Consider the following 25761-nt stretch of genomic DNA (forward strand, 5'->3'; position numbering starts at 1 on the left):
GGTCTTAGGAGGATCTTCCTCAGTAGTAACCTCTTCGGCGGCCATCTGTTTCCCTTTAGCCTTGGCAGCTGCCTCGGCTTCAGTATTCGCGCGTAATGTTGATGGTGCAAATAGGCGTCCACTGCGAGTGAAGCCACCAACCCCTCCAACATTGTCTACAGCGGAGCTACCAATGTCAATGTCTTCTTCGTTAACTTTCTGCCCCTGGAAGTAGATATCAGCCCCATAGTGCCACGGGATAGCACTGTCTTTCTCATACGGAACGGGTCCTGGTATTGTGATGGTGATCGGACCAACCAAAGTCGGTTGAGGGGTGTCAGAGTAAATTGCAACTGGTGCTGAACTTTCGATGTTCACCGCTGCTGGTTCTGTACTTTCTGGGAAATATATTGTTGTCGGAGCGAGTCTCTCGAGAACATATATTTCTTCAGGAGTGAAATAAAACGTCATCGTCGATACATCATTCTTCATTGGACGGGCCTGATCGAACTGAAGACAACCTTCATCTATCAGTTGCTGAATACCCCTTCTCAAACTGTCACATCCGTTTTCGGCAGCTTGACAATTTCTGCATTCTTCCCCACAGCCCGGGAAAATCTGTCCTTTCAGAAGTCGGTCTTTAACCACCGATAGCGAAGTCTTCACCTTAGTCACATCAGAAACCAAATTCAAAGTTTCCCCACTATCAACAGCATTAATCCTCTGCCCGCTGTGAGCCGGCATCGGGTTCTGGATAACATTAGGCACCGGAGCAAAATTGATAGCCTGGGCATCTCTCAAATCTTGTACCTTTAACTGGAGAGCCTTGCAATTATCTGTAGTATGGCCAGGTGCGTTGGAGTGAAAAGCACATCTGGCGTTGACATCATAACCTCTAGGCAAATTATTGGGATCGATTGGTGGGGCCAGAGTTCTCAACGTAACCAGATTCATGTCAATCAGCTTGGGAAGTAATACTGAATAAGGCATTGGGATTGGCTTGATGACCCGGTCCGTCTGCCTTGGACGTTGTTGATAGTGTCTCTGCTGACCCGATTACCTCCTTGTTGTTGATTGTTGTACCTGGGTTGTTGTTGCGGATGATATTGCGGTTGAGGAACAGGTGTTGGAATAGTGACTGCGGCCACTTGATCTTGATAATAATTAGGGCGTCCTCTACCCCTGCCTCTGCCGGCATACACAACGCTTGCCTCGCCTTCTTTTCTTCGCTGACCGTTACCAGCAAACGGTCTCTTGGAACCTGATGAGTTGGAAGCACTATTGTCTTGAATTCGGCCCATCTTCAACAGACTCTCGATTCTTTCTCCAGCAATTACTATCTCTGCAAAGCTGATTGACGGGCAAGCAGCCAATCTCTCAATATAATTGCCTTGAAGAGTGTTCATGAACATGTCCGCCATCTCCCTTTCAGACATAGGGGGTTGGACGGACGCAGCAATCTGTCTCCAACGCTGAGCATACTCTCTAAAGGTTTCCTTGGCAGTCTGAGACATACCTTGCAACAAGGTCCGATTTGGAGCCATGTCCAAGTTGTATTGATATTGCTTGACAAAAGCCTCTGCCAAGTCTTTCCAGCTCTTGATGGTAGTACGAGACAAATGAGAATACCATTCACGAGAAGCTCCAGTTAGACTGTCTTCAAAATAGTACATCCACAGCTTTTCATCTTCCGTGTGAGCTCCCAACCTTCCCAGATAAGATTGGAGATGAGTGCGTGGGCAAGAAGCCCCGTTGTATTTCTCAAAAGTAGGGGGTTTGAACTTGTGAGGAATCCTTACTCCCTGAACCAGACCAAGATTTGTGACATCAAAGCCTAAGGAATTTTGAGACTCCAAAGATTTGAGCTTCTCAGCAAGCTCATCCATACGGCGAGTGGTCTCGAGGGCCTCGTCGTGCAAAGAAAATTGATCATACTGATAATCTTCAGTAACGGGGCGCCCGTTAATCCGAATTCCTTGATTCACATTGTACCTTCCGCCAATACCATTTCCAACATTCCATGTGTTGCCAACATTACCCGGGTTTCCATCAGCAATTGCGTTACCCGCGTTACCAGTGTTCACAGGGTTATCAGCGTTCCCAGGGTTACCAGGGTTCCCTTAGCATTTGGTATCTCCACCTCCGGATCGGGCCTCGGTTGCTCAACCAATTCCCTCAGCTTTTCCTGGCCTTCTGCCATACCAGTCATCAATGTCATGAACTGATCCATCCTTTCACGCATATCAGCCAACTCTTTCTGTACTTGGTCCATCGCTAGCTGTGGACGATTTTCCTTTGTCGGGTACCTGTGGACTCGCTTGGGACCAATAACTGCCTGATACAGGGAACAAACATTAGACACTGTAGTGACACCTGCAAAACAGACAAGGGTTAATATGCATGGTATGCGATGCACTGCTTGTTCAGTTTTAAGGCACCCCCGTTTTGAAAGGGAATACCCTGCAAATGAATAAGCATGAGATATTGGATGCAAATATGCAGATGATGTTATGCAATGCAAAGGCATGTCAATCAGAATTGATGGATCCGCTTGAACATCTGTCAGGTTGCACTGCCTGGAGAGAAATTCACTGAGGAATATAATACAAGACCAAAACTCTGCTCCAGAAAACCGGGTTGGTTGGAGGTTAAGGTTTCCTGAATTTAGCCCGCCCCTCACTGGTAGGTTCTAAGAACAGAAGTTCGTCAGCTTCAGCCCTTCAGTTGCGAATAATACGTTTACCACTGAAGGTTTGGTATTATTACGGGACAAAAGACCTCCATTGACTCCCCTCAACAGGACATCCTAATAGCAAGTTCCCAGTCTCGGGATCCTCGGATTGAGCAGCGAGAATGCGCCCACCAGAGCTAACATAATCACGTCTCGGAGGAGAGGCCTCGACTGAGTTCTCGGGAAATGGTCACCAGAGTCGACGATTTCTAGAGGAACATGCTGCCGTTACGGAACACCCGTAAGACATAATATATCCAAAAGAAACCTCGTCTGGGTGTGGTTCTTCACGAACGACTTAACGTAGCAACACGCCACGCAAGCCTCATGATTATCCACTCTAAAACCTGTGTGTACACTCAAGCCTGGGTAATGGGTTTATCTCTCATAGAACACCCCATCCCAACAAACAAACAAACAGATCCAACAGATACAACAGATGCATGCAAGCAGGTAAGCAAATAAAGGTACAAAAGCATGAACACCTAATAAACAAGAAATCACACAAGCTAGGAGGGACTCGCTTAGGGAAGATGGACCAGCAAGAGGTCAACTTCTTTCAGTCCCCAGCAGAGTCGCCGGCTGTCGCAACCTGAAAAATACAGTGCGCGAAGAAACAACCGGCGAAAGAAAATGACAGAAGAGTCGCCATCGTGCGTTATTCATCCCAAAGGAGGGAAAGGAAACGCTCGAAGTAAACCTGAAAAAGGAAAGGACAAGACGGGGTCTCGCAACCAAATCTTGGGTTCGGGAGTCGGTTATGCGAAGGGAAGGTATTAGCACCCCTACGCATCCGTAGTACTCTACGGGATCCACTTTTGTAGTTCTTGTCTAAAGGGTGTGAGTTTATCTTGTGCTGTTTACAAAAAAAAAGGGTTAAATGAAAATGACTCGCGCGGATGTCGCATCCACTGCATACGTATCTCATCTGAATATGAGAATCAGAGTCTTCGTAGCTCGGCTGACCTATGGGTTGGGTAATTGTGCTCACTAAGACATCGTGTCTTATGCCTACGTATCTCATCTGGCCTGAGAATCAGAGCAAAACGTAGTTCGGCTAACTATGGGGTTATGGATTGGGTTTTGGACGAACGACGTCACTACGGAATCGACCAGATGCTCGAACTTTGGAGACTTACTCGCCTGTAGTAGAAGGAGTTAACGTGTTGCTTTGGGTTTTAGGGTTTGGGATGCTCAAGGGCAAAAAGGCAATCCTTGACGAAGGAACCGCGCTACCTGCAGGGATACGAACACATACAAAACAAACATGTATAAAGTAAATGTGCCAACAAGGGGCTCAGAAGTAAATAAACAAAAGAAAACAAATGCCTCCTATCGAGGTCTTCCAGCTAAGAAAGCGATAAAATGCGGAAAAGAGGTAAAGTACCACACGGATAAAGATCCGAAGTAACAGCAATTAAAGGAGTAAGAAACCCAGGGATCTCCCAAGCTAATGCCATCAAAGAAAGGTGAGTGAGTACAGGTAATTGGAATGAACCTCCAGGGGGTATCCCACAAATAAAGTGGGAAAACCACGCAAACCATCTCTGCAAGAGTCTGTGAGCCCTCACAAAAACTCAACAAAAGGGTTAGTGAAACACGATAAGCATTTTTTTCATGGATAACAGTATGGTTTCAGAAACCTCAAACCCTGTGGCATACATTTCAGAAATCATGTGATTAAACATTCAAGGCATATGTTTCACCCATTCATGCATAATTAAACCCATGGGCAAAAACATAATGAAATTCATCCATCATACCTCATACATTCAGATGATCCAAATTAGAGCATAAAATTATGGGAATGAGGCAAACCTGATGGGAGAGACCGGTTGAAATGTTAGGGTTTGCGTGAGATGAAAGTGTGTGAGTCAGATTGAATTTTTCAGAGCTGCCTGGGGGTTGCTCTGAGTTCTCTGTCAGGTTCCTCTCCAGGTTTTGTCCAGGGTTTTGTTTCAAGGAAACCTCAGAGTATTTTGCTTCTCTTCTTTTTCTGTCTGATCTCCCTCTTTTATAACCTGATTTTCATGGCTTTGTGGGCTCAAATGAGAGAGGTCCAAGTCCAAGTTTTTTCTATTATATTTTATTTATTTTTTTATTATTTTTTTATTTATTTTTTTGTAAAAAATGATATTATTATTATTATTTATTATTATTATTTTTTCATTTTTTTTATTTTTATTTTTTATTTTTAAAAAAGTTTCTTGGATCTAATTCTGATTGACATGATGAAATGCTATATGAAATGCTAAATGAATGCATGAATGAGGGGGGCAAATTTTGGGGTGTTACAGCTGCCCCTATTCAATCATCAGCTAACCCGAGTAGGATGAAAGCGAACAGCTTATCAGACAAACGGGGTAAGCTGTGATTGAATACCAAAGACAGACCGAAAATTTACGCTCCGAGAACACCACAAAAACGCGGAAATACACCGCACTGTTTATTTTTCTTCCGATCCTCTGGCTGGATCTGAATCAGTCTTCAGGCTTAATCTGGAGTTTCGATCCTCTGGCTGAACCTATACTCAATTTAGTCCTCTAGTTGGATATTAATTTTGATCCTCGGGCTGGATACGATTTTGATCTTCTGGCTAGATCTTCTTCGATCTTCTGGCTAGATCTCCTTCGTTTCGATTCTCTGGCTGAATCTATTTCCTTTGATTCTCTGGCTGAATTTACTTCGATCTTCTGGCTAGATTTGAATTGTTTCGATTCTCTTGATGAATCTATTTCCGGTCTTCGGGCTAGACCTGACTTCGATCTTCTGGCTAGATCTTCTTCGATCTTCTGGCTAGATCTCCTTTGTTTCGATTCTCTGGCTGAATCTATTTTCTTTGATTCTCTGGCTGAATCTACTTCGATCTTCTGGCTAGATCTGAATTATTGCGATTTTCGATCTTCTGGCTAGATCTTCTTTGTTTCGATTCTCTGGCTGAATCTACTTCGATCTTCTGGCTAGATCTGGATTGTTTTGATGATAAATTCCCATCATTAGGATCCCGCATCTGAGGCATGCGCTGGTTGACCCTCTTTTGAAATCTACACCCAACCTTCATATTAGATATGCAGCTTCGAGAATATTCCACTTTTGGGCTTCGCACATATTCTTCGGGCTAGAACATGTTGTAACGACTCCTCAATTAGACTTGGGCTTGATGGGGAAATAAAGCTTGTACGCGACTTCACTAGGGAATCTTCAAATTGAGCCTTAGGCTGGCTTACTGGAACACGATTCTCAGGCTGAATCTTCGAAATGACCCTCAGGCTGGTACACTGGAACACGATTCTCAGGCTGAATCTTTGAATGACCCTTAGGCTGGATCACTGGAACACGATTCTCAGGCTGAATCTTCAAAATGAACCTCAGGCCGGATCACTGGAAAACGATTCTCAGGCTGAATCTTCGAAATGACCCTCAGGCTGGATCACTGGAACACGATTTACAGGCTGAATCTTAAAAATGAACCTCAGGCCGGATCACTGGAAAATGATTCTCAGGCTGAATCTTCGAAATGACCCTCAGGCTGGATCACTGGAAAACGATTCTCAGGCTGAATCTTCAAAATGAACCTCAGGCCGGATCACTCACGCTTGATCCTCTGGCTGGATCTCATGACCTTGGTTGTAAAGTAATTCTTCAGTCTGCTTGGAAGAACATATTTATCAGCTTGTGTGTATGCTTGATATGAGATGCATGCAAATGCAAATGTTATGCATGGTGTAAAAAGAAATCTGCTTGAGGAAGCAAACTCCGGTAGGGAACAGATCGTTGTATCAATCCTTGAATGCTCTGTGGGGAATGATCCATCTGCCGGGACCAATGAGCCACCAAAAATAAATTGGCTGCTTGAAAAGTTGACCTTGCGGGGGGAGTATCAACTATGGAAACTTTGTTCGGCGAGGCTCTGTGAGGAGAGTCTGTGGGGAAAACACTTCCTGGGGAAATGTCGTAGGAAACGACCTTTGCTGGGGATATGAACTTGCTAATCGCCCTCAAGCTGGGGATTAACAAATCTGTTAAAAATAATCTGCTGGGGAATGAGATTAACACTGGGAACACCACCCTCTCATCTGTTGGTTATGCAACCACTCTGCTGTTGCTAGGAAGATACAGTCTGACACTGTCAACTCCGCTGGGGATATATAGTCTGGATACTGTCAACTCTGCTGGGGAACATGCTCTGCTGAGGAGAGACTTTGTCAACCGCTTAGGGATGAGGATTCATGACTTGGCATCCGGTTCCTGTGACCTGCAACCAAAAATACACGTATGCCTCGGGGGAATTACTCGGTTTGAATTCACCGTCCGGAATTTAAGCACATTCAAAGCAATTTTAAATGTTTTCCTGTGCAAATCATCTGCAAAAGCCACCATTATGTTCATATGCAATATGTTTTATCAAAATTCGGACATTTTTGCAAACAAACTGATAAATGAAAAATAAAGAGGCTCTTTAACTGAATTATTCGACTCTTACTGGGGAGAAAATTTGTGCCAGGAATAGGCGAGGGTATCAGGAAGCTGATCCCTGAAAAGAGGTGATCCCTATAAAAAGAGAATTATCCTAATGGCAATGGGGATACGGGGTCCCACCGAGTTTCGACTCTGCTATGGCTCGTATGTCCTCAAGACGCTCTGCTCATCTTGCTTTCTGAAGTGGATGATTAGTCGATCTTTAACCTTCGAAGATTTCCGGATTGAATGAAACGGTGATATAACACTGATGAACTCAGATCAAAGTCATTCGCTTATACCCTAACTTTTGCCTGGATCGCCCCCTTTTCGGGTTTTCAATCCACCGGGATACCCATTTTTGCCTGAGCCGCCCTTTTGGGTTTTCGACTCACCGGGTGTACTCTTTTTTATATCCCTAATTTTTGCCCGAACCTCTTTATTCTTTTTTTTTGGTTCGTCGGGATGCCCTTTTTTTGCCTGGACTGTTCTTTTTATCGTCCAGCGGGTCTATTTTATGCGAAGTATATTTTTTTAACTGCGTCTGAGTTAATAGGGGACGGGAATCCTTTGCCATCCATGGTTGTTAGCATCAAAGCTCCGCCATAGAAAATCCTTTTAACCACGTACGGACCCTCATAGTTCGGTGTCCATTTGCCCCTGTGATCTGTGTTGGGAGGAAGAAATCTTTTGAGTACCAATTCACCGACTTGATACCCCCGATGGCGCACTTTCTGACCAAATGCTTTCTTCATTCGTCTCTGACCGAGATACGTCAATTCTGGGTACGTAGTTCCAGCATAGCACCTTAATCATCGAAGACAAGGTAAACAAAGCATCAACAAATTGGTTTTCTTCAAAAGAAAGTCAACAATCTTCTCGTGTAGTCTCTGTAAGGAGCCAGATGAGGCTGAGGTGTATACCATTTCCCGTTGGTTTGATTGATGACCAAAGCTGAATCCCCGTATACATCCAGGGTTTTAATTGTATATTGACGGCTTCCTCAAGTCTTAGGATACAAGCTTCGTATTCGGCTTCATTGTTGGTGCAGGGAAAAGTTATTCTGGCACCAAATGGCATATGAACCCCATTCCGGTGTGATCAACACTACACCAACTCCGCGACCATTGACGTGGACCGCCCCATCAAACATCATAACCCATTTGGATTCAGGGTCAGGCCCCTCCTCTGGGAGTGGTTCCTCTCAATCTTTAGATTTGAGAAACATAATGTCCTCATCAGGAAAGTCAAACCTCATAGGTTGGTAATCATCAATCGGTTGCTCTGCAAGATAGTCTGACAAGACACTTCCCTTGATGGCTTTTTATGAAGTGTATTGGATGTCATACTCTGTCAGTATCATTTGTCACCTAGTAACCTTTCCGGTAAGTGCTGGCTTTTCAAAAATATACTTGACTGGATCCATTTTTGATATCAATAGAGTCGTGTGAGTCAACATATACTGTCTTAGTTGGCGAGAAGCCCATGCCAAAGCGCGACAAGTTTTCTCGAGCAATGAGTATCTTTGTTCACAGTCGGTAAACTTTTGCTAAGGTAGTATATTGCATGCTCTTTTCGACCTGACTCGTCATGCTGACCGAGCACACAACCCATTGACCTTTCTAACACAGTCAAGTACATGATCAATGGTCTTTCCTCTCGGCCTGTAGACTTGCCCCGATCTTGATCTCTTTCTTGTCGTCTGCGGTACCGATGTTGACGGTCTCAATCACCTCCTGATAAGGTGTAATAGCTCGGTCCTCCTGTTTCAACAATCTGGCTAACCCTTCAGGCAATTCACAATCTTCCTCAACCCCTTCTTCGGCTTAATAGATAGGATTGTCGAAGTCATACTTGGCCATAGCAGTGTCGTTAGTAGTGAGATCCGGGTGGTCCGCTCTGCATGATGGAGGATCATGCTTTACCTTAGAATGAGAGTTTTTTCTTTTGGAAAGAAAGAAAAAATGAAAAAAGAAACATTGCCATTTTTTTTGTAAAAGTAGAAAAAAACTGAAAGAAAGAGAACACAAAATTGTTTGCAAAAGCCGTCCTTTATTGATGATAAAAATAATTGCGAAATGTAACTAAATGAATGGCCCTACAAATGAGCCGTTACACCTTGGGCAAAGTGTAAGACTTTATTATGCATGTAATAAAGGAAAACAATAAAAATTACTCCTTAAGTAGAGTAAACCAGACGACTTTTTCGGACGACCAATTGTCGAGCTTTTCTCCTGGGACACACGGGCGAATCCAGCTATCTAAGTCACAGTCGCTGTCAGCCTTGTCTTCATCTGCAGCATTGACGATGTGGGGAGAAACCAAACCCCCGCTGGAGAGAGTACCGGTTTCATTCTTCTGAGATCCCGGAGCATACCCCAATCCAAACTTGTCTTCTTTGATGACTGGCTCCACAAATTTGCCCCAGCCTTGGGCATTACCAGCTTTAACCACTTCGACATCTTGCTTGTATGAAGAGATAGAAGTCCCGACCTTCTCAAACTCAGGTGAAAAGACAGCTTCGGGCGCGACCTCATTGATGTTTATGGCTTCGAAGCCCTGACACAGCATCTCGTGCATCTCGCCGTCCATCTCTACATACTTAAATGTAGACAGGTGGCTAACAAAAATATCCTCTTCACCACAGACAGTGACGACCTGACCTTCTAGTTCATATTTGAGCTTCTGGTGGAGGGTAGAAGTAACAGCACCGGCAACATGAATCCAAGGCCGACCTAGCAGACAGCTGTAGGCAGGCTGGATATCCATCACATAAAAGGTGCTCTTGAACACCTGCGGTCCAATCTTAACTGGCAACTCAACTTCGCCAAAGGCTGCTCTCTTAGAGCCATCAAAAGCCCTCACAACTAAGTTACTTGGCCTCAGGATGGTGTCATCCGAGTCCAACTTCATTAAGGCTTTCTTTGGAAGAACATTCAGAGAAGAGCCTGTATCAACCAAAACATGGGAAAGCATCACCCCTTTGCACTCCATTATGATATGCAAGGCTTTGTTATGATTCCTGCCCTCAGATGTTAGGTCATTATCGGTGAAACCTAGCCCCCGGCTAGCGTTTACATTGGAAACTACCGACTCCAGCTGGTTAACAGTTATCTCCGGTGGAACATAAGCCATATTCAGTACTTTCAACAAGGCTGCTATGTGCACCTCAGAGCACAGCAATAGTGAGAGAATGGAGATCTTTGAGGGTGTCTGATTTAGCTGGTCAACTACCTTGTAGTCACTTTTCTTGATAATCCTCATAAACTCATCCACTTCCTTCTCGAATGCGGTCTTAGGAGGATCTTCCTCAGTAGTAACCTCTTCGGCGGCCATCTGTTTCCCTTTAGCCTTGGCAGCTGCCTCGGCTTCAGTATTCGCGCGTAATGTTGATGGTGCAAATAGGCGTCCACTGCGAGTGAAGCCACCAACCCCTCCAACATTGTCTACAGCGGAGCTACCAATGTCAATGTCTTCTTCGTTAACTTTCTACCCCTGGAAGTAGATATCAGCCCCATAGTGCCACGGGATAGCACTGTCTTTCTCATACGGAACGGGTCCTAGTATTGTGATGGTGATCGGACCAACCAAAGTCGGTTGAGGGCTGTCAGAGTAAATTGCAACTGGTGCTGAACTTTCGATGTTCACCGCTGCTGGTTCTGTACTTTCTGGGAAATATATTGTTGTCGGAGCGAGTCTCTCGAGAACATATATTTCTTCAGGAGTGAAATAAAACGTCATCGTCGATACATCATTCTTCATTGGACGGGCCTGATCGAACTGAAGACAACCTTAATCTATCAGTTGCTGAATACCCCTTCTCAAACTGTCACATCCGTATTCGGCAGCTTGACAATTTCTGCATTCTTCCCCACAGCCCGGGAAAATCTGTCCTTTCGGAAGTCGGTCTTTAACCACCGATAGCGAAGTCTTCACCTTAGTCACATCAGAAACCAAATTCAAAGTTTCCCCACTATCAACAGCATTAATCCTCTGCCCGCTGTGAGCCGGCATCGGGTTCTGGATAACATTAGGCACCGGAGCAAAATTGATAGCCTGGGCATCTCTCAAATCTTGTACCTTTAACTGGAGAGCCTTGCAATTATCTGTAGTATGGCCAGGTGCGTTGGAGTGAAAAGCACATATGGCGTTGACATCATAACCTCTAGGCAAATTATTGGGATCGATTGGTGGGGCCAGAGTTCTCAACGTAACCAGATTCGTGTCAATCAGCTTGGGAAGTAATACTGAATAAGGCATTGGGATTGGCTTGATGACCCGGTCTGTCTGCCTTGGACGTTGTTGATAGTGTCTCTGCTGACCCGAATTACCTCCTTGTTGTTGAGTGTTGTACCTGGGTTGTTGTTGCAGATGATATTGCGGTTGAGGAACAGGTGTTGGAATAGTGACTGCGGCCACTTGATCTTGATAATAATTAGGGCGTCCTCTACCCCTGCCTCTGCCGGCATACACAACGCTTGCCTCGCCTTCTTTTCTTTGCTGACCGTTACCAGCAAACGGTCTCTTGGAACCTGATGAGTTGGAAGCACTATTGTCTTGAATTCGGCCCATCTTCAACAGACTCTCGATTCTTTCTCCAGCAATTGCTATCTCTGCAAAGCTGATTGACGGGCAAGCAGCCAATCTCTTAATATAATTGCCTTGAAGAGTGTTCATGAACATGTCCGCCATCTCCCTTTCAGACATAGGGGGTTGAACGGACGCAGCAATCTGTCTCCAACGCTGAGCTTACTCTCTAAAGGTTTCCTTGGCAATCTGAGACATACCTTGCAACAAGGTCCGATTTGGAGCCATGTCCAAGTTGTATTGATATTGCTTGACAAAAGCCTCTGCCAAGTCTTTCCAGCTCTTGATGGTAGTACGAGACAAATGAGAATACCATTCACGAGAAGCTCCAGTTAGACTGTCTTCAAAATAGTACATCCACAGCTTTTCATCTTCCGTGTGAGCTCCCAACCTTCCCAGATAAGATTGGAGATGAGTGCGTGGGCAAGAAGCCCCGTTGTATTTCTCAAAAGTAGGGGGTTTGAACTTGTGAGGAATCCTTACTCCCTGAACCAGACCAAGATTTGTGACATCAAAGCCTAAGGAATTTTGAGACTCCAAAGATTTGAGCTTCTCAACAAGCTCATCCATACGGCGAGTGGTCTCGAGGGCCTCGTCGTGCAAAGAAAATTGATCATACTGATAATCTTCAGTAACGGGGCGCCCGTTAATCCGAATTCCTTGATTCACATTGTACCTTCCGCCAATACCATTTCCAACATTCCATGTGTTGCCAACATTACCCGGGTTTCCATCAGCAATTGCGTTACCCGCGTTACCAGTGTTCACAGGGTTATCAGCGTTCCCAGGGTTACCAGGGTTCCCCTTAGCATTTGGTATCTCCACCTCCGGATCGGGCCTCGGTTGCTCAACCAATTCCCTCAGCTTTTCCTGGCCTTCTGCCATACCAGTCATCAATGTCATGAACTGATCCATCCTTTCACGCATATCAGCCAACTCTTTCTGTACTTGGTCCATCGCTAGCTGTGGACGATTTTCCTTTGTCGGGTACCTGCGGACTCGCTTGGGACCAATAACTGCCTGATACAGGGAACAAACATTAGACACTGTAGTGACACCTGCAAAACAGACAAGGGTTAATATGCATGGTATGCGATGCACTGCTTGTTCAGTTTTAAGGCACCCCCGTTTTGAAAGGGAATACCCTGCAAATGAATAAGCATGAGATATTGGATGCAAATATGCAGATGATGTTATGCAATGCAAAGGCATGTCAATCATAATTGATGGATCCACTTGAACATCTGTCAGGTTGCACTGCCTGGAGAGAAATTCACTGAGGAATATAATACAAGACCAAAACTCTGCTCCAGAAAACCGGGTTGGTTGGAGGTTAAGGTTTCCTGAATTTAGCCCGCCCCTCACTGGTAGGTTCGGAGAACAGAAGTTCGTCAGCTTCAGCCCTTCAGTTGCGAATAATACGTTTACCACTGAAGGTTTGGTATTATTACGGGACAAAAGACCTCCATTGACTCCCCTCAACAGGACATCCTAATAGCAAGTTCCCAGTCTCGGGATCCTCGGATTGAGCAGCGAGAATGCGTCCACCAGAGCTAACATAATCACGTCTCGGAGGAGAGGCCTCGACTGAGTTCTCGGGAAATGGTCACCAGAGTCGACGATTTCTAGAGGAACATGCTGCCGTTACGGAACACCCGTAAGACATAATATATCCAAAAGAAACCTCGTCTGGGTGTGGTTCTTCACGAACGACTTAACATAGCAACACGCCACGCAAGCCTCATGATTATCCACTCTAAAACCTGTGTGTACACTCAAGCCTGGGTAATGGGTTTATCTCTCATAGAACACCCCATCCCAACAAACAAACAAACAGATCCAACAGATACAACAGATGCATGCAAGCAGGTAAGCAAATAAAGGTACAAAAGCATGAACACCTAATAAACAAGAAATCACACAAGCTAGGAGGGACTCGCTTAGGGAAGATGGACCAGCAAGAGGTCAACTTCTTTCAGTCCCCAGCAGAGTCGCCAGCTGTCGCAACCTGAAAAATACAGTGCGCGAAGAAACAACCGGCGAAAGAAAATGACAGAAGAGTCGCCACCGTGCGTTATTCATCCCAAAGGAGGGAAAGGAAACGCTCGAAGTAAACCTGAAAAAGGAAAGGACAAGACGGGGTCTCGCAACCAAATCTTGGGTTCGGGAGTCGGTTATGCGAAGGGAAGGTATTAGCACCCCTACGCATCCATAGTACTCTACGGGATCCACTTTTGTAGTTCTTGTCTAAAGGGTGTGAGTTTATCTTGTGCTGTTTACAAAAAAAAAAGGGTTAAATGAAAATGACTCGCGCGGATGTCGCATCCACTGCATACGTATCTCATCTGAATATGAGAATCAGAGTCTTCGTAGCTCGGCTGACCTATGGGTTGGGTAATTGTGCTCACTAAGACATCGCGTCTTATGCCTACGTATCTCATCTGGCCTGAGAATCAGAGCAAAACGTAGTTCGGCTAACTATGGGGTTATGGATTGGGTTTTGGACGAACGACGTCACTACGCAATCGACCAGATGCTCGAACTTTGGAGACTTACTCGCCTGTAGTAGAAGGAGTTAACGTGTTGCTTTGGGTTTTAGGGTTTGGGATGCTCAAGGGCAAAAAGGCAATCCTTGACGAAGGAACCGCGCTACCTGCAGGGATACGAACACATACAAAACAAACATGTATAAAGTAAATGTGCCAACAAGGGGCTCAGAAGTAAATAAACAAAAGAAAACAAATGCCTCCTATCGAGGTCTTCCAGCTAAGAAAGCGATAAAATGCGGAAAAGAGGTAACAGTACCACACGGATAAAGATCCGAAGTAACAACAATTAAAGGAGTAAGAAACCCAGGGATCTCCCAAGCTAATGCCATCAAAGAAAGGTGAGTGAGTACAGGTAATTGGAATGAACCTCCAGGGGGTATCCCACAAATAAAGTGGGAAAACCACGCAAACCATCTCTGCAAGAGTCTGTGAGCCCTCACAAAAACTCAACAAAAGGGTTAGTGAAACACGATAAGCATTTTTTTCATGGATAACAGTATGGTTTCAGAAACCTCAAACCCTGTGGCATACATTTCAGAAATCATGTGATTAAACATTCAAGGCATATGTTTCACCCATTCATGCATAATTAAACCCATGGGCAAAAACATAATGAAATTCATCCATCATACCTCATACATTCAGATGATCCAAATTTAGAGCATAAAATTATGGGAATGAGGCAAACCTGATGGGAGAGACCGGTTGAAATGTTAGGGTTTGCGTGAGATGAAAGTGTGTGAGTCAGATTGAATTTTTCAGAGCTGCCTGGGGGTTGCTCTGAGTTCTCTGTCAGGTTCCTCTCCAGGTTTTGTCCAGGGTTTTGTTTCAAGGAAACCTCAGAGTATTTTGCTTCTCTTCTTTTTTCTGTCTGATCTCCCTCTTTTATAACCTGATTTTCATGGCATTGTGGGCTCAAATGAGAGAGGTCCAAGTCCAAGTTTTTTCTATTATATTTTATTTATTTTTTTATTATTATTTTTATTTATTTATTTTTTTGTAAAAAATTATTTTATTATTTTATTTTTTTTCGTTTTTTTATTTTTATTTTTTTTCGTTTATTTATTTTTTTATTTTTAAAAAAAAGTTTCTTGGATCTAATTCTGATTGACATGATGAAATGCGATATGAAATGCTAAATGAATGCATGAATGAGGGGGGTGTTACATTGCCTCAGACACCTGCTTTTGTGGAGAACAAACAATGTCTACGGTGGTCTTAGAGACTTATGTCTCTCACTAATGATGATATAGTTTGGTATGGTCCTTCTTTGAGCAGTTTGGAGATTATTGATTGTTATGGGGAATTCTCTAATGTGCCTCTCATTGGTACACAAGGAGGAATTAACTACAACCCTGCTTTGGCTCGTCGTCAACTTGGGTTCCCCTTGAGAGACAAACCTAATAACACTTTGTTAGAAGGTCTTTTCTATCAAGAGGGTAAAGTTCCCTAACATTTGAAGCAGAAGATTGTGCATGCTTGGCATAATGTGCATAGGAAAGAAAGATCCAAGCTTGGTCAGTGCAATTATGTAGCTTTGGAAGCTTACACTCTTTGGGTGAAGAAGAGAGCTTTGGAGTTGAAGATGCCTTATCCTTGTGAAATACCTATGTCTATGGTTGTGGTTGAGCCATTAACTCTCCCTAACCAAGATGTAGAGGAGTTGGAAGACGTGCTCGCCAAGATGAAGCAAGAAAAAGATATATGGGAAGAGTGTTTCTGTGCTTTAAGCAAGAAGTATGAAGAGTTGAAGTTGGAGTCTAAGGACAAAGATGAACTTATTGAGCTACTTGAAGACCGAGTGACAAAGAGATAGAGAGAGCCAGAGTTTTCATCTTCTAGCATGCCTCAGCCTTCCGTTGATTGGAAGAAGATTGTTGATCAGCTTGTCCTCGAGAAGACTTTCTAGCGGGGTATTCGTTACCATTAGAGATATTGACTAAATCCAAGGTAAACTATACAAGTCGAGTCGCCACCACACTTCTATTTATCCAAAGGAATGGTTAGAAAGCGAACAAAAACCTAAAAGTTTTATCGAATCAAAAACTAGTAAAAATGTCAGAGATCGGGGTAAGGGGGTTGGTTATGCAATGGGAAGGTTTTAAGCACCCAAAACATCCTAGGTACTCCTAGGGAGCCCTTTTCACACTTGTTGTAAGGTTGGTATTTTTGTGAAAATTTGTTGTGCAAACATGATTGAAGAGATGAGAAGAGAATATACAAGTTATTTACGTTTTGTGTTTGAATGGATAAACCCATTGCCTATGTACCATCTTGAAAAAGATTAGGATCAAAACCTCCTAGTTCGGGGTAAAAATCTCAAAATGAGTTGGTGAATTGGTTGGTCCAAAAGCCTTAAGGTCTTTTGTTATCCAAGGGAGAAAACTCAACCTAAAACCACAAATCCACCATGTGAGGATAGCTTCAACATGCTAGTGAGGGTTTAACCCTATAATAAGCATGGAAGACTCATTGTCCATCACTAAGGATATAGGTGAGTATTAAATCTACCTCAAGGATAACTCAAACCTAATAGCTAAAGGTTATGAAAAGTTTTGATTAAGAAAGTGGCCATTGAAACCACAAAAAGTATTTGAATGAGTTATATTTACCAATGAGAAGTATTTACAAAATAAGGTAAAAGTTGATTTAAAGATTTAATTCAAAATAAGTGTTATGAAAAGGAGGTTTGAAAATCAAAAGCATAAGCCTTAGGTTTCTAATGTTTGAAAAGAAGTGTTAAATGTTTGCACAAAAGTTTTGGCTTGGGTTAGAGTGGAGGGAAGAAGAACAATGACTAAAGTCCTAAACAGACAAGAGACGAGGGATAAGAAACAAGACCACAAATGGAGTTCCTCTCTTGAGATCATATTGATGATCCAAGTAGCTCCCATCCTTTGGAATATGCAAGCAAAATAATTGTAAGCTTAAGCAATCAACATAATCAAACAAGATCTTAGAAGATCCCCTATGTCTCTTGTATCTTTCACTTTGGATGAACATGGCAATGGTTCTTCAATTTAGCTCGCATAGGATCCCCTAGCACAAAAACACACACATCAAAAAGTTCCATGAAGTAAAATCAAGAATGAACAAGAGTGGGTTTAGAGATTTGGTTCTTCTAATCCATCTTCAACATTAAGGTCCTTTTACTCCAATTTGCATAGGGAATATCCTAGAAACTAAGTCCATTTGTCCATTTCTTTGCATTTGGTCCACAACAATCAAAACAAAAGCATAAGCACAATAATATATACACAATTATGTGATCAATGAGCAAAAGGAAAATTGCATTAACATAAACATGTGCTCAAATGAGCAAAGGAAAAAGCAAATGAATAATGTGTACAAGAATAGTAAATTGCATAAATGTAAAGTGCAAGAAGTAAATGTTAATGGTTAATGATTAGTGTTAATAGTTAGTGTGCCATAAGGCAAATTTAGCGCTATGTTAAGCAATCGTAATTGGACTTATGTAGAAGTCACAACTATCTGAGGCCGGTCAATAATAATGTAGTCATCAACACAAGTTAGAGGTCTTGATTAGTGAATCAAACTCCAACAACTTGCCATGCCAAAAAGAAGATGAGAAATGATCTTGTATTGATTTAGGTCCTTTGCATGATTTAGGAAGCAATCTATCCTTAATGCAAAGCCATTCATTTGATCCATGATCAAGATGAATTAGATTTGAATCAAGGAAGATTAAACCTCCATGTCTCAATGCTAACCACCAATCTTTAACTCATTGATCAAAAAAGAAAAGAAGAAGAAGAAGAAGAAGCAGAAGAAGAAGAAGAAGAAGAAAAATTAAAGTGCATTAATGGAAATGGTATGTATTAATCAACAAGCATTGACCAAAGATAGAGAAGATCAAGGTCAAACAATAGAAAACAAAAGCAAAATGAAGATTAGGAGTCAAGAAACAAACAAAAATATTTTTGGCATTTTTTAATATTAAAATAAAACATGAATTAAAATAATAAAGAAAGGTCAAACTTCAAATTCACTTCAAATCAACTTTGAAAAGTCCAAGTGAATTATCCCAAGTTCAACAAGGTCAAACAAAGTTTGACAAAAAATTTCAGCATTTTTAGAAGTCAAAAACTATTTTAAATCAATTAAAAATGCATAAAAATAACCTAATTGAGCTAAAATCTCAAATAAATCTCAATTCAATTAATAAATTGATGAGAATATTTTTCATAGATTTATAATCATTCAAAGAGGTTGGAATTTTTTTTTGTATTTTTTGAATATCAAAAACTATTTAAAATGAATTAAAGATAACCAGAAAAGAGAAAATTACTAAAAAATATCAAATGCTAAAATAAAAAATATTAAAAATCTTTTTTAGAAAGTAGAATTTAAAAGGAGAAGAAAGAAATTCGTCCCATAATTTTTGGACCAATAATGAGAGAGATATGAATTTTAGAAATAAAATGGAATTAAAAGAAATAAAATAAATTAAAATCAGAAATTAGAAAATAGGGAAAAGCGTGGAGCGTTGGATGATCCTTCATTAATTGACGTGGATCATCACACGGCCTAGAAGCGCGCGTTCACCAAACTCCTTAGTCAAATGAGACACACTCAGCCTTTAATAAAGTCATAACAATGGATGCACGAGATTCAATCTGGAAAAGGCAATGGACGCTCCTGATTGAATCTGGAGACCTGACGGTGGCCAGCGCCACCGTCTTCTCCGGCGAGGTTCAAAAATTGCAGTGGAAAAAATGGCAACCAAAATGCACGATCTAGGCATCATTCGAAAGCTGGGGTGATGTACATCACCCCTGTACCACTCAATTCCATTCTAGATCTCTAGATTGAGAGAAATCAGAAGTGGAAATTTTGTGGTGTTCATGTGAACTTAATGATTTTCAGAAATTGAAAGCATAGTAATGTTGCCTCTATGCAGAGGACTTCAGATCACACAAGAACAAAGCAAATAGAGCAATATACAAGTTGGTTCGAAGCAAATAACAGTTGAAGTAAACCTTTGAATTGCAAGGCTTTGAGTCAAGATCCTTGGATGCTTTTGCTAACAGTAGGTACTATGGATCAAGAAGAGAAGGTCTAGGAACTTTGAGATCTGAAGATTGATCAATGAAATCAAAATTCAGATCTGAAAAATTTGAAGAGAAATGAAATAGTTCCTTTAGTGATGGCTAGGATTTCAGTTCAGCAGCAACTGGGGCGCCTTTAGGTTGCTAAAATGAGAGGCCAAGGCATTGTATTTATAGCTGAGCAAGGCTGAATTGCATGATCAAATCGTGTGCATGGATGGAAAGGGCCTCCATGCATGGGCCTTTACAGGCGCATGGAGGGCCCAATTCCACTTGGAAATGGAAGCTTATGCATGATGTAAGTAGAATGAACGTGCAAATTGGATTGTATGAGCTCATGCATGGCAATTGAAATGATTTTCACCAAATGCACAACTACATTGAAGTCTTCGAAAATGCCATGATAAAAATAATAATGCCACCTCATGAGTAATGGTTGGAAAGCTTATTGCATCAGGAACAAATTCTATGTTGATGAAAACTCTATTTGGGCCTTGGAAATTAATGAAAATTGAACTTGAAGTGTAGGGTACAAAACATGCATGTGTGACATTTTCAAAATTGGCCAAAGTTCAAACCCTTCTGTCTCAATGATGCAAGTTCCAAATGATAAAACCTTAAGCATAACAGTTGTAGGTCTTTTCAAGACAATCAATTTAGACTTAAATTTTGCATCATTTTGATTTTTGATAAAGAAGTTATGGGCACTTGAAGTTGGACTTTTTCACATTTCAATGCATTTAGTCCAAAGTGACCTATAATGTTTTGCATTATCACATGTATTTCTTTTGAGATTTTGAAATTTTTCACAACATAACATTTAAAGTAGACATATTAATATTTCCAACTCCTTTGATCTCACCTCAAAATCATAAAAAATGAAAGAGTTATGTCCTTGGGAAGTTGACCCAAAATTAGGGTTTCAGTCAAAATGACCTACAATGTCTTGGAATGGATGATGACCTTCCAAGATTCAAATCAATTTTTGATGAAAATGAAAGTTGTTCATATTGTCCTTAAGAACATTTTTTATCTTGGGGTCATCTCCATTTGAGAAACACATAAGTACCAAATGAACCCTCATGGACCTTAGTCATTAACAGGTTTGCTACGTGTCTATCCACGCATCTGAGCAAAACCATGTCAAAATTCCTCTTATAAAGCACATCGCCATTGAGGTAGAAACTGCCTGATAATCTTCTCAAAGTCTTTCTATCTTTCACAGATACCCTAGGTGGGTAAATCTGGCTCTAAAGAAAACACTTGATATCATAATACAATGGTTTATCATCTTGCACCTCCTCTACTGCAAATACATGAGCTGGTCTATCCAAGCGCATCACGGTGATATTGGGAACTTCATTCCACAGTCTAACCACAACCATTGAAGCAAGTGTAGCAAGAGCATCTGCCATCCGATTCTCGTCTTGAGGAATATGATGGAAGTCAACCTCAGTAAAGAATGTTGCAATCCTCCTCGCATAGTCTCTATATGGGATGAGGCCAGGCTGATTTGTTTCCCATTCACCCTTGATCTGGTTAACAACAAGGGACGAATCACCATAAATATCTAGATGTTTGATCCTAAGATCAATACACTCTTCCAATCCCATGATACAGGCCTCATACTCAGCCATATTATTCGTGCATTTGAAAGTTAGCCTTGCTGTAAAAGGAAAATGTGTTCCCTGGGGAGTAATAATCACTGCCTCAATACCAATTGCATATTGATTTACAACACCATCAAACACCATGCTCCATCGGGAACCAGGCTCTGGCCCTTCATCGAGCGTAGGCTCATCACAATCTTTCATTTTCAAGTACAAAATCTCCTCATCCGGGAAGTCATACTGAACTGACTGATAATCCTCAATTGGTTGATGTGCCAAATGATGAGCCAAGATACTACCTTTTATAGCTTTTTAAGCTCGATACTCAATATCATACTCAGATAACAACATATGCCAGCGGTGAATCCTCCCAGTTAAGGCAGGCTTCTCAAATATATACTTGATTGGATCCATTTTGGATATCAACCAAGTCGTATGATTCAACATATACTGGCGCAAGCGCTTAAGAACTCAAGCCAAAGCACATCATGTTTTCTCAAGCATCGAGTATCGAGACTCACAATCAGTGAACTTCTTACTCAGGTAGTATATAGCATACTCTTTCTTTCCCGATTCGTCTTGCTGACCAAGGACACAACCCATTGAGTCTTCAAGAACTGTCAGATACATAATCAATGGTCTCCCTTCCACAAGTGGAGATAGAATCGGTGGCTCAGACAGATACTCTTTGATACGGTCAAAGGCCTTTTGGAAATCCTCGGTCCAATCATGAGACTGATCCTTCTGGAGGAGCTTGAATATCGGTGCACATGTAGCAGTCATGTGGGATATAAATCTGGAGATATAATTCAAACGGCCAAGAAAACCTCGGACTTGCTTCTCAGTTTTAGGCGCAAGCATTTCTTGTATTTCTTTGACCTTTGCAGGATCAACCTCAATAACTCTCTCGCTAACAATAAAGCCCAATAACTTTCCAGAACGGACTCCAAAGGTACACTTATTAGGATTCAGACGAAGCTTATACTTCCTCAAACGCTGAAAAAGCTTTAACAAGTGTTCTACATGTTCCAATTCCGTTCTCGACTTTGTGATCATATCATCGACATATACCTCCATTTCCTTGTGCATCATATCATGAAACAAGGTAGTCATAGCTCGTTGATACGTGGCGTTCTTCAAACCGAAGGGCATCACTCGATAACAGAATGTTCCCTAAGGTGTGATGAATGTTGTCTTCTCCATATCCTCGGGTGCCATCTTAATCTGATTATATCCAGAAAATCCGTCCATAAACGAGAAGACATTGAATTTAGATGTACTATCTACCAACATATCAATATGTGGTAAAGGAAAATCATCTTTCGGACTAGCTTTATTCAGATCTCTATAGTCCACGCACATTCGGACTTTTCCATCCTTCTTAGGCACGGGCACAATATTGGCCACCCATTGAGGATATGTAGAAGTCACCAGAAACCCCACATCAATTTTCTTCTGAACTTCCTCTTTGATCTTCACTTCCATATCGGGATGAGTTCTTCTGAGCTTCTGCTTTACAGGCACGCACTCAGGCTTCAAAGGCAGGAAATGTTGCACGATATCAGTATCCAGGCCAGGCATGTCTTCATATGACCAGGAAAAGACGTCGACGTATTCTCGTAGCAACTCAATCAACCCCTCCTTAATAGATTCTTCCAGGAGTGCCCCAATCTTCACTTCTCGCACACACTCTTTAGACCCCAAGTTGACTATTTCCATATTCTCAAGATGCGGCTGAATGATCTTCTCTTCATGCTCAAGTAGACGGGTAATCTCGTCAGGAATCTCTTCAACATCATCTTCTTCTGCCTAAAATACAGGGAACTCAAAGTTGGGAGATGGTGTTGGATCATTATGTTCAATGGGTTTGATCAACTTGCATAATAATTTTGAATATAAAGAGATTTTAGAATTCAAACAAGGCAAATCATTATGCAGATGAAAAGATTGATTTTATTTTATTTAGGTTTTTTTGTGATCACCAATTTCATGCAAAAGCAAAAAGGGAAAATAATTGGAAAAACAAACATTTAACATGAATTGAATGAAAATATCATTGTATTTATGAGCCAACAATGTCATCACTCCTCCTTTTGGCGTGGGAGAAGGGTCTTTAAACACAATGAACATTACTTTGACTTATGGATAATTGTTGAAACATTAACAGCGACCCAATTATTGCATACCCCTCAAGGGATAATGAAGTTGCCAGAATCTTCCTCTGCATCCTTTTCCACATTAGTAGCAGCTTCCTCAACTTGACCATTGTGGATGAATCCACCACTCTTGAACAACCCTTTCTTGTTGGAAGCGCCATAAGAATACCCTATGCCAGCCCGGGATTTGTTGTCTTCCAGCTTAATCATTTGCCCCAATCCGGTAGTTGTACCACGCTCAATGGCCAGCTTAGCACCTCTATAGGACGCAAATGAAGAAGTTCCTTTCTTATTAGGCTCAGCAATAGACAGAGCTTGGAACAGAGTTCCAACTTCATCCTCAGCATCTATGTAGGAAAAGGAAGACAAATGGCTAACCAGGAGAGCCTTTTCTCCCCCTACCACCACCAGCTTCTTGTTTTTCACAAACTTCAATTTTTGGTGTAGGGTGGATGTCACGGCGCCTGTCTCGTGAATCCATGGTCTTCCCAACAGACAGTTATACGATGAATGAATGTCCATGACCTGGAAGGTGATCTGGAAATCACTTGGTCCGATTTTGACCGGGAGTTCAACCTCTCCAATCACAGTTTTACGGGACCCATCGAAAGCTTTCACTACCACTCCACTTTGCCTCATGAGAGGCCCTGATATGATAACTTAGCAAGAGTGGACTTCGGCAACACATTCAACGATGACCCAGTATCCACAAGCACATTGGACATGGCATCATCTTTGCAGCTCATAGATATGTGTAATGCCAAGTTATGGTCTCTTCCCTCCTCGGGGAGATCAGCATCACAAAAACTCAAGTTCTTACAAGTGGTGATGTTTGCAACAATACTGTCAAATTGCTCTATTGTGACATCATGATCTACATACGCCACATCCAACACCTTCTGCAGAGCTTCTCGGCGTGGTTCTGAATTCATCAGTAGGGTTAGTACGGAGATTTTTGATGGCGTCTGTAGAAGCTGATCCACCATGTTGTACTCGCTTCTCGTAATGAGCCTCAACATCTTATCACAATCTTCTTTCGCATTGCCATTCTGGCCAACTGAGACATGAGTTTTCATAACGGAGGCAGGTTTAGCAACAAGTGCCGAATTCGGAGCATTAACAGCATTCCCAACCGGGCGTTCAGCATAATTGGCAACATCAGCCCTTCGAACATCAGCTTGGGGTTTCGGCGGAGCCGAGAAAACACGACCATTACGGGTCAGGCCGCTGACGTCGGCAATATTAACAACAGATGTAGAGGGAAAGGACACCTCCTTCCCGTCCTCCAACGCCACAACATTGTAACGATAGGGGACCGCTTTCTTAGAAGAGTATGGCACAGGGCCAACTAGTTTGATGATCAAAGAAGGAGAAGCATTTTGCTTGCTACCATCGTACTTGATAATAATAGGCTCAGGGATCCGAAATACCGGAGAAATTACATTGACTTCATCAGCATCTACATCAACATTTCTGTTCTGAAGTATCTCAATGACTCCTTCATCCAACATTTCTTGAATATCTTTGCGGACTTGGCGACATCCTCTTTGATTGACAGTACAAACTCGGCATCTGTCGTGGTCGTGCTCGTAATGACTATAATCACACAGTAGTCTATGCATCTCGACCAGAGATTATCGAATATGGCTGACATATTTGACTTTGTACTTACCAGGGCAGCTCTGGACCATGTTGACAGATTTCCCATGCTCGGGCAATGGGTTTTTCTTCACGTTGGGACCTACATCCTCGAAACACAAAATACCACATCTCACAAGGTCTTGAACCTTGGTCTTCAGTGGGTAGCAATTTTCCATGTCATGTCCGGGAGCACCGGAATGAAAAACACAGTGTAGCTCTGGCTTATACCACCACTGAGGGTTGGTAGATAGAGCTGGTGGGTCTCGTGGAGTAATCAATTTCCTCTCTATCAAAGAGGGATACAATTCGACATAGGTCATGGGAATAGGATCGAAGGTGACCCTTTTCCTCTCATAGCTTGTACTGGCTTGATTATTGTTTCGAGGATGGTAGGCCTGCTGTTGTTGTTGATATTGTGGATGTTGTTATTACTGATTATTATTGTGATACTGATACTGCTGATTACCGGCAAGACGCACGATCTTCCTCCTCACTGAGGGTCTTCTTGGTTTAGCATGGGAGGTCATAGCATGTGCCTCACCATCTTTCTTCTTTCCAAACGCCCCATATCGTTTGGCAGAAGAGCCTTCTTCTCTGGTCAGGTGTCCTTCCCTGACACCCTCTTCCAGACGCATCCTTATGTTCACCATCTCGGTGAAATCAGAAGGAGCACTGGCAATCATCCGCTCATAATAAAAAAAACTCAAGGTCTTCAGAAAGATCTTGGTCATCTCCTTCTCCTCCAACGGGGGCACAATCTGTGCTGCTAACCCTCGCCACCTCTAGGCATACTCTTTAAAAGTCTCCTTGTCCTTCTGGGACATGGCTCTCAATTGATCCCTATCGGGAGCCATATCCACGTTATATTTGTATTTCTTGACGAAGGCCTCGCCAAGGTCGTTGAAGGATCAGATGTTCGCACTGTCCAAGCCCATATACCAACGTAGGGCAGCACCAGACAAACTGTCCTGGAAGTAGTGA

The sequence above is a fragment of the Lathyrus oleraceus genome, chromosome 5 (assembly GCF_024323335.1).
Source record: "Lathyrus oleraceus cultivar Zhongwan6 chromosome 5, CAAS_Psat_ZW6_1.0, whole genome shotgun sequence".
Taxonomy (NCBI): domain Eukaryota; kingdom Viridiplantae; phylum Streptophyta; class Magnoliopsida; order Fabales; family Fabaceae; genus Lathyrus; species Lathyrus oleraceus.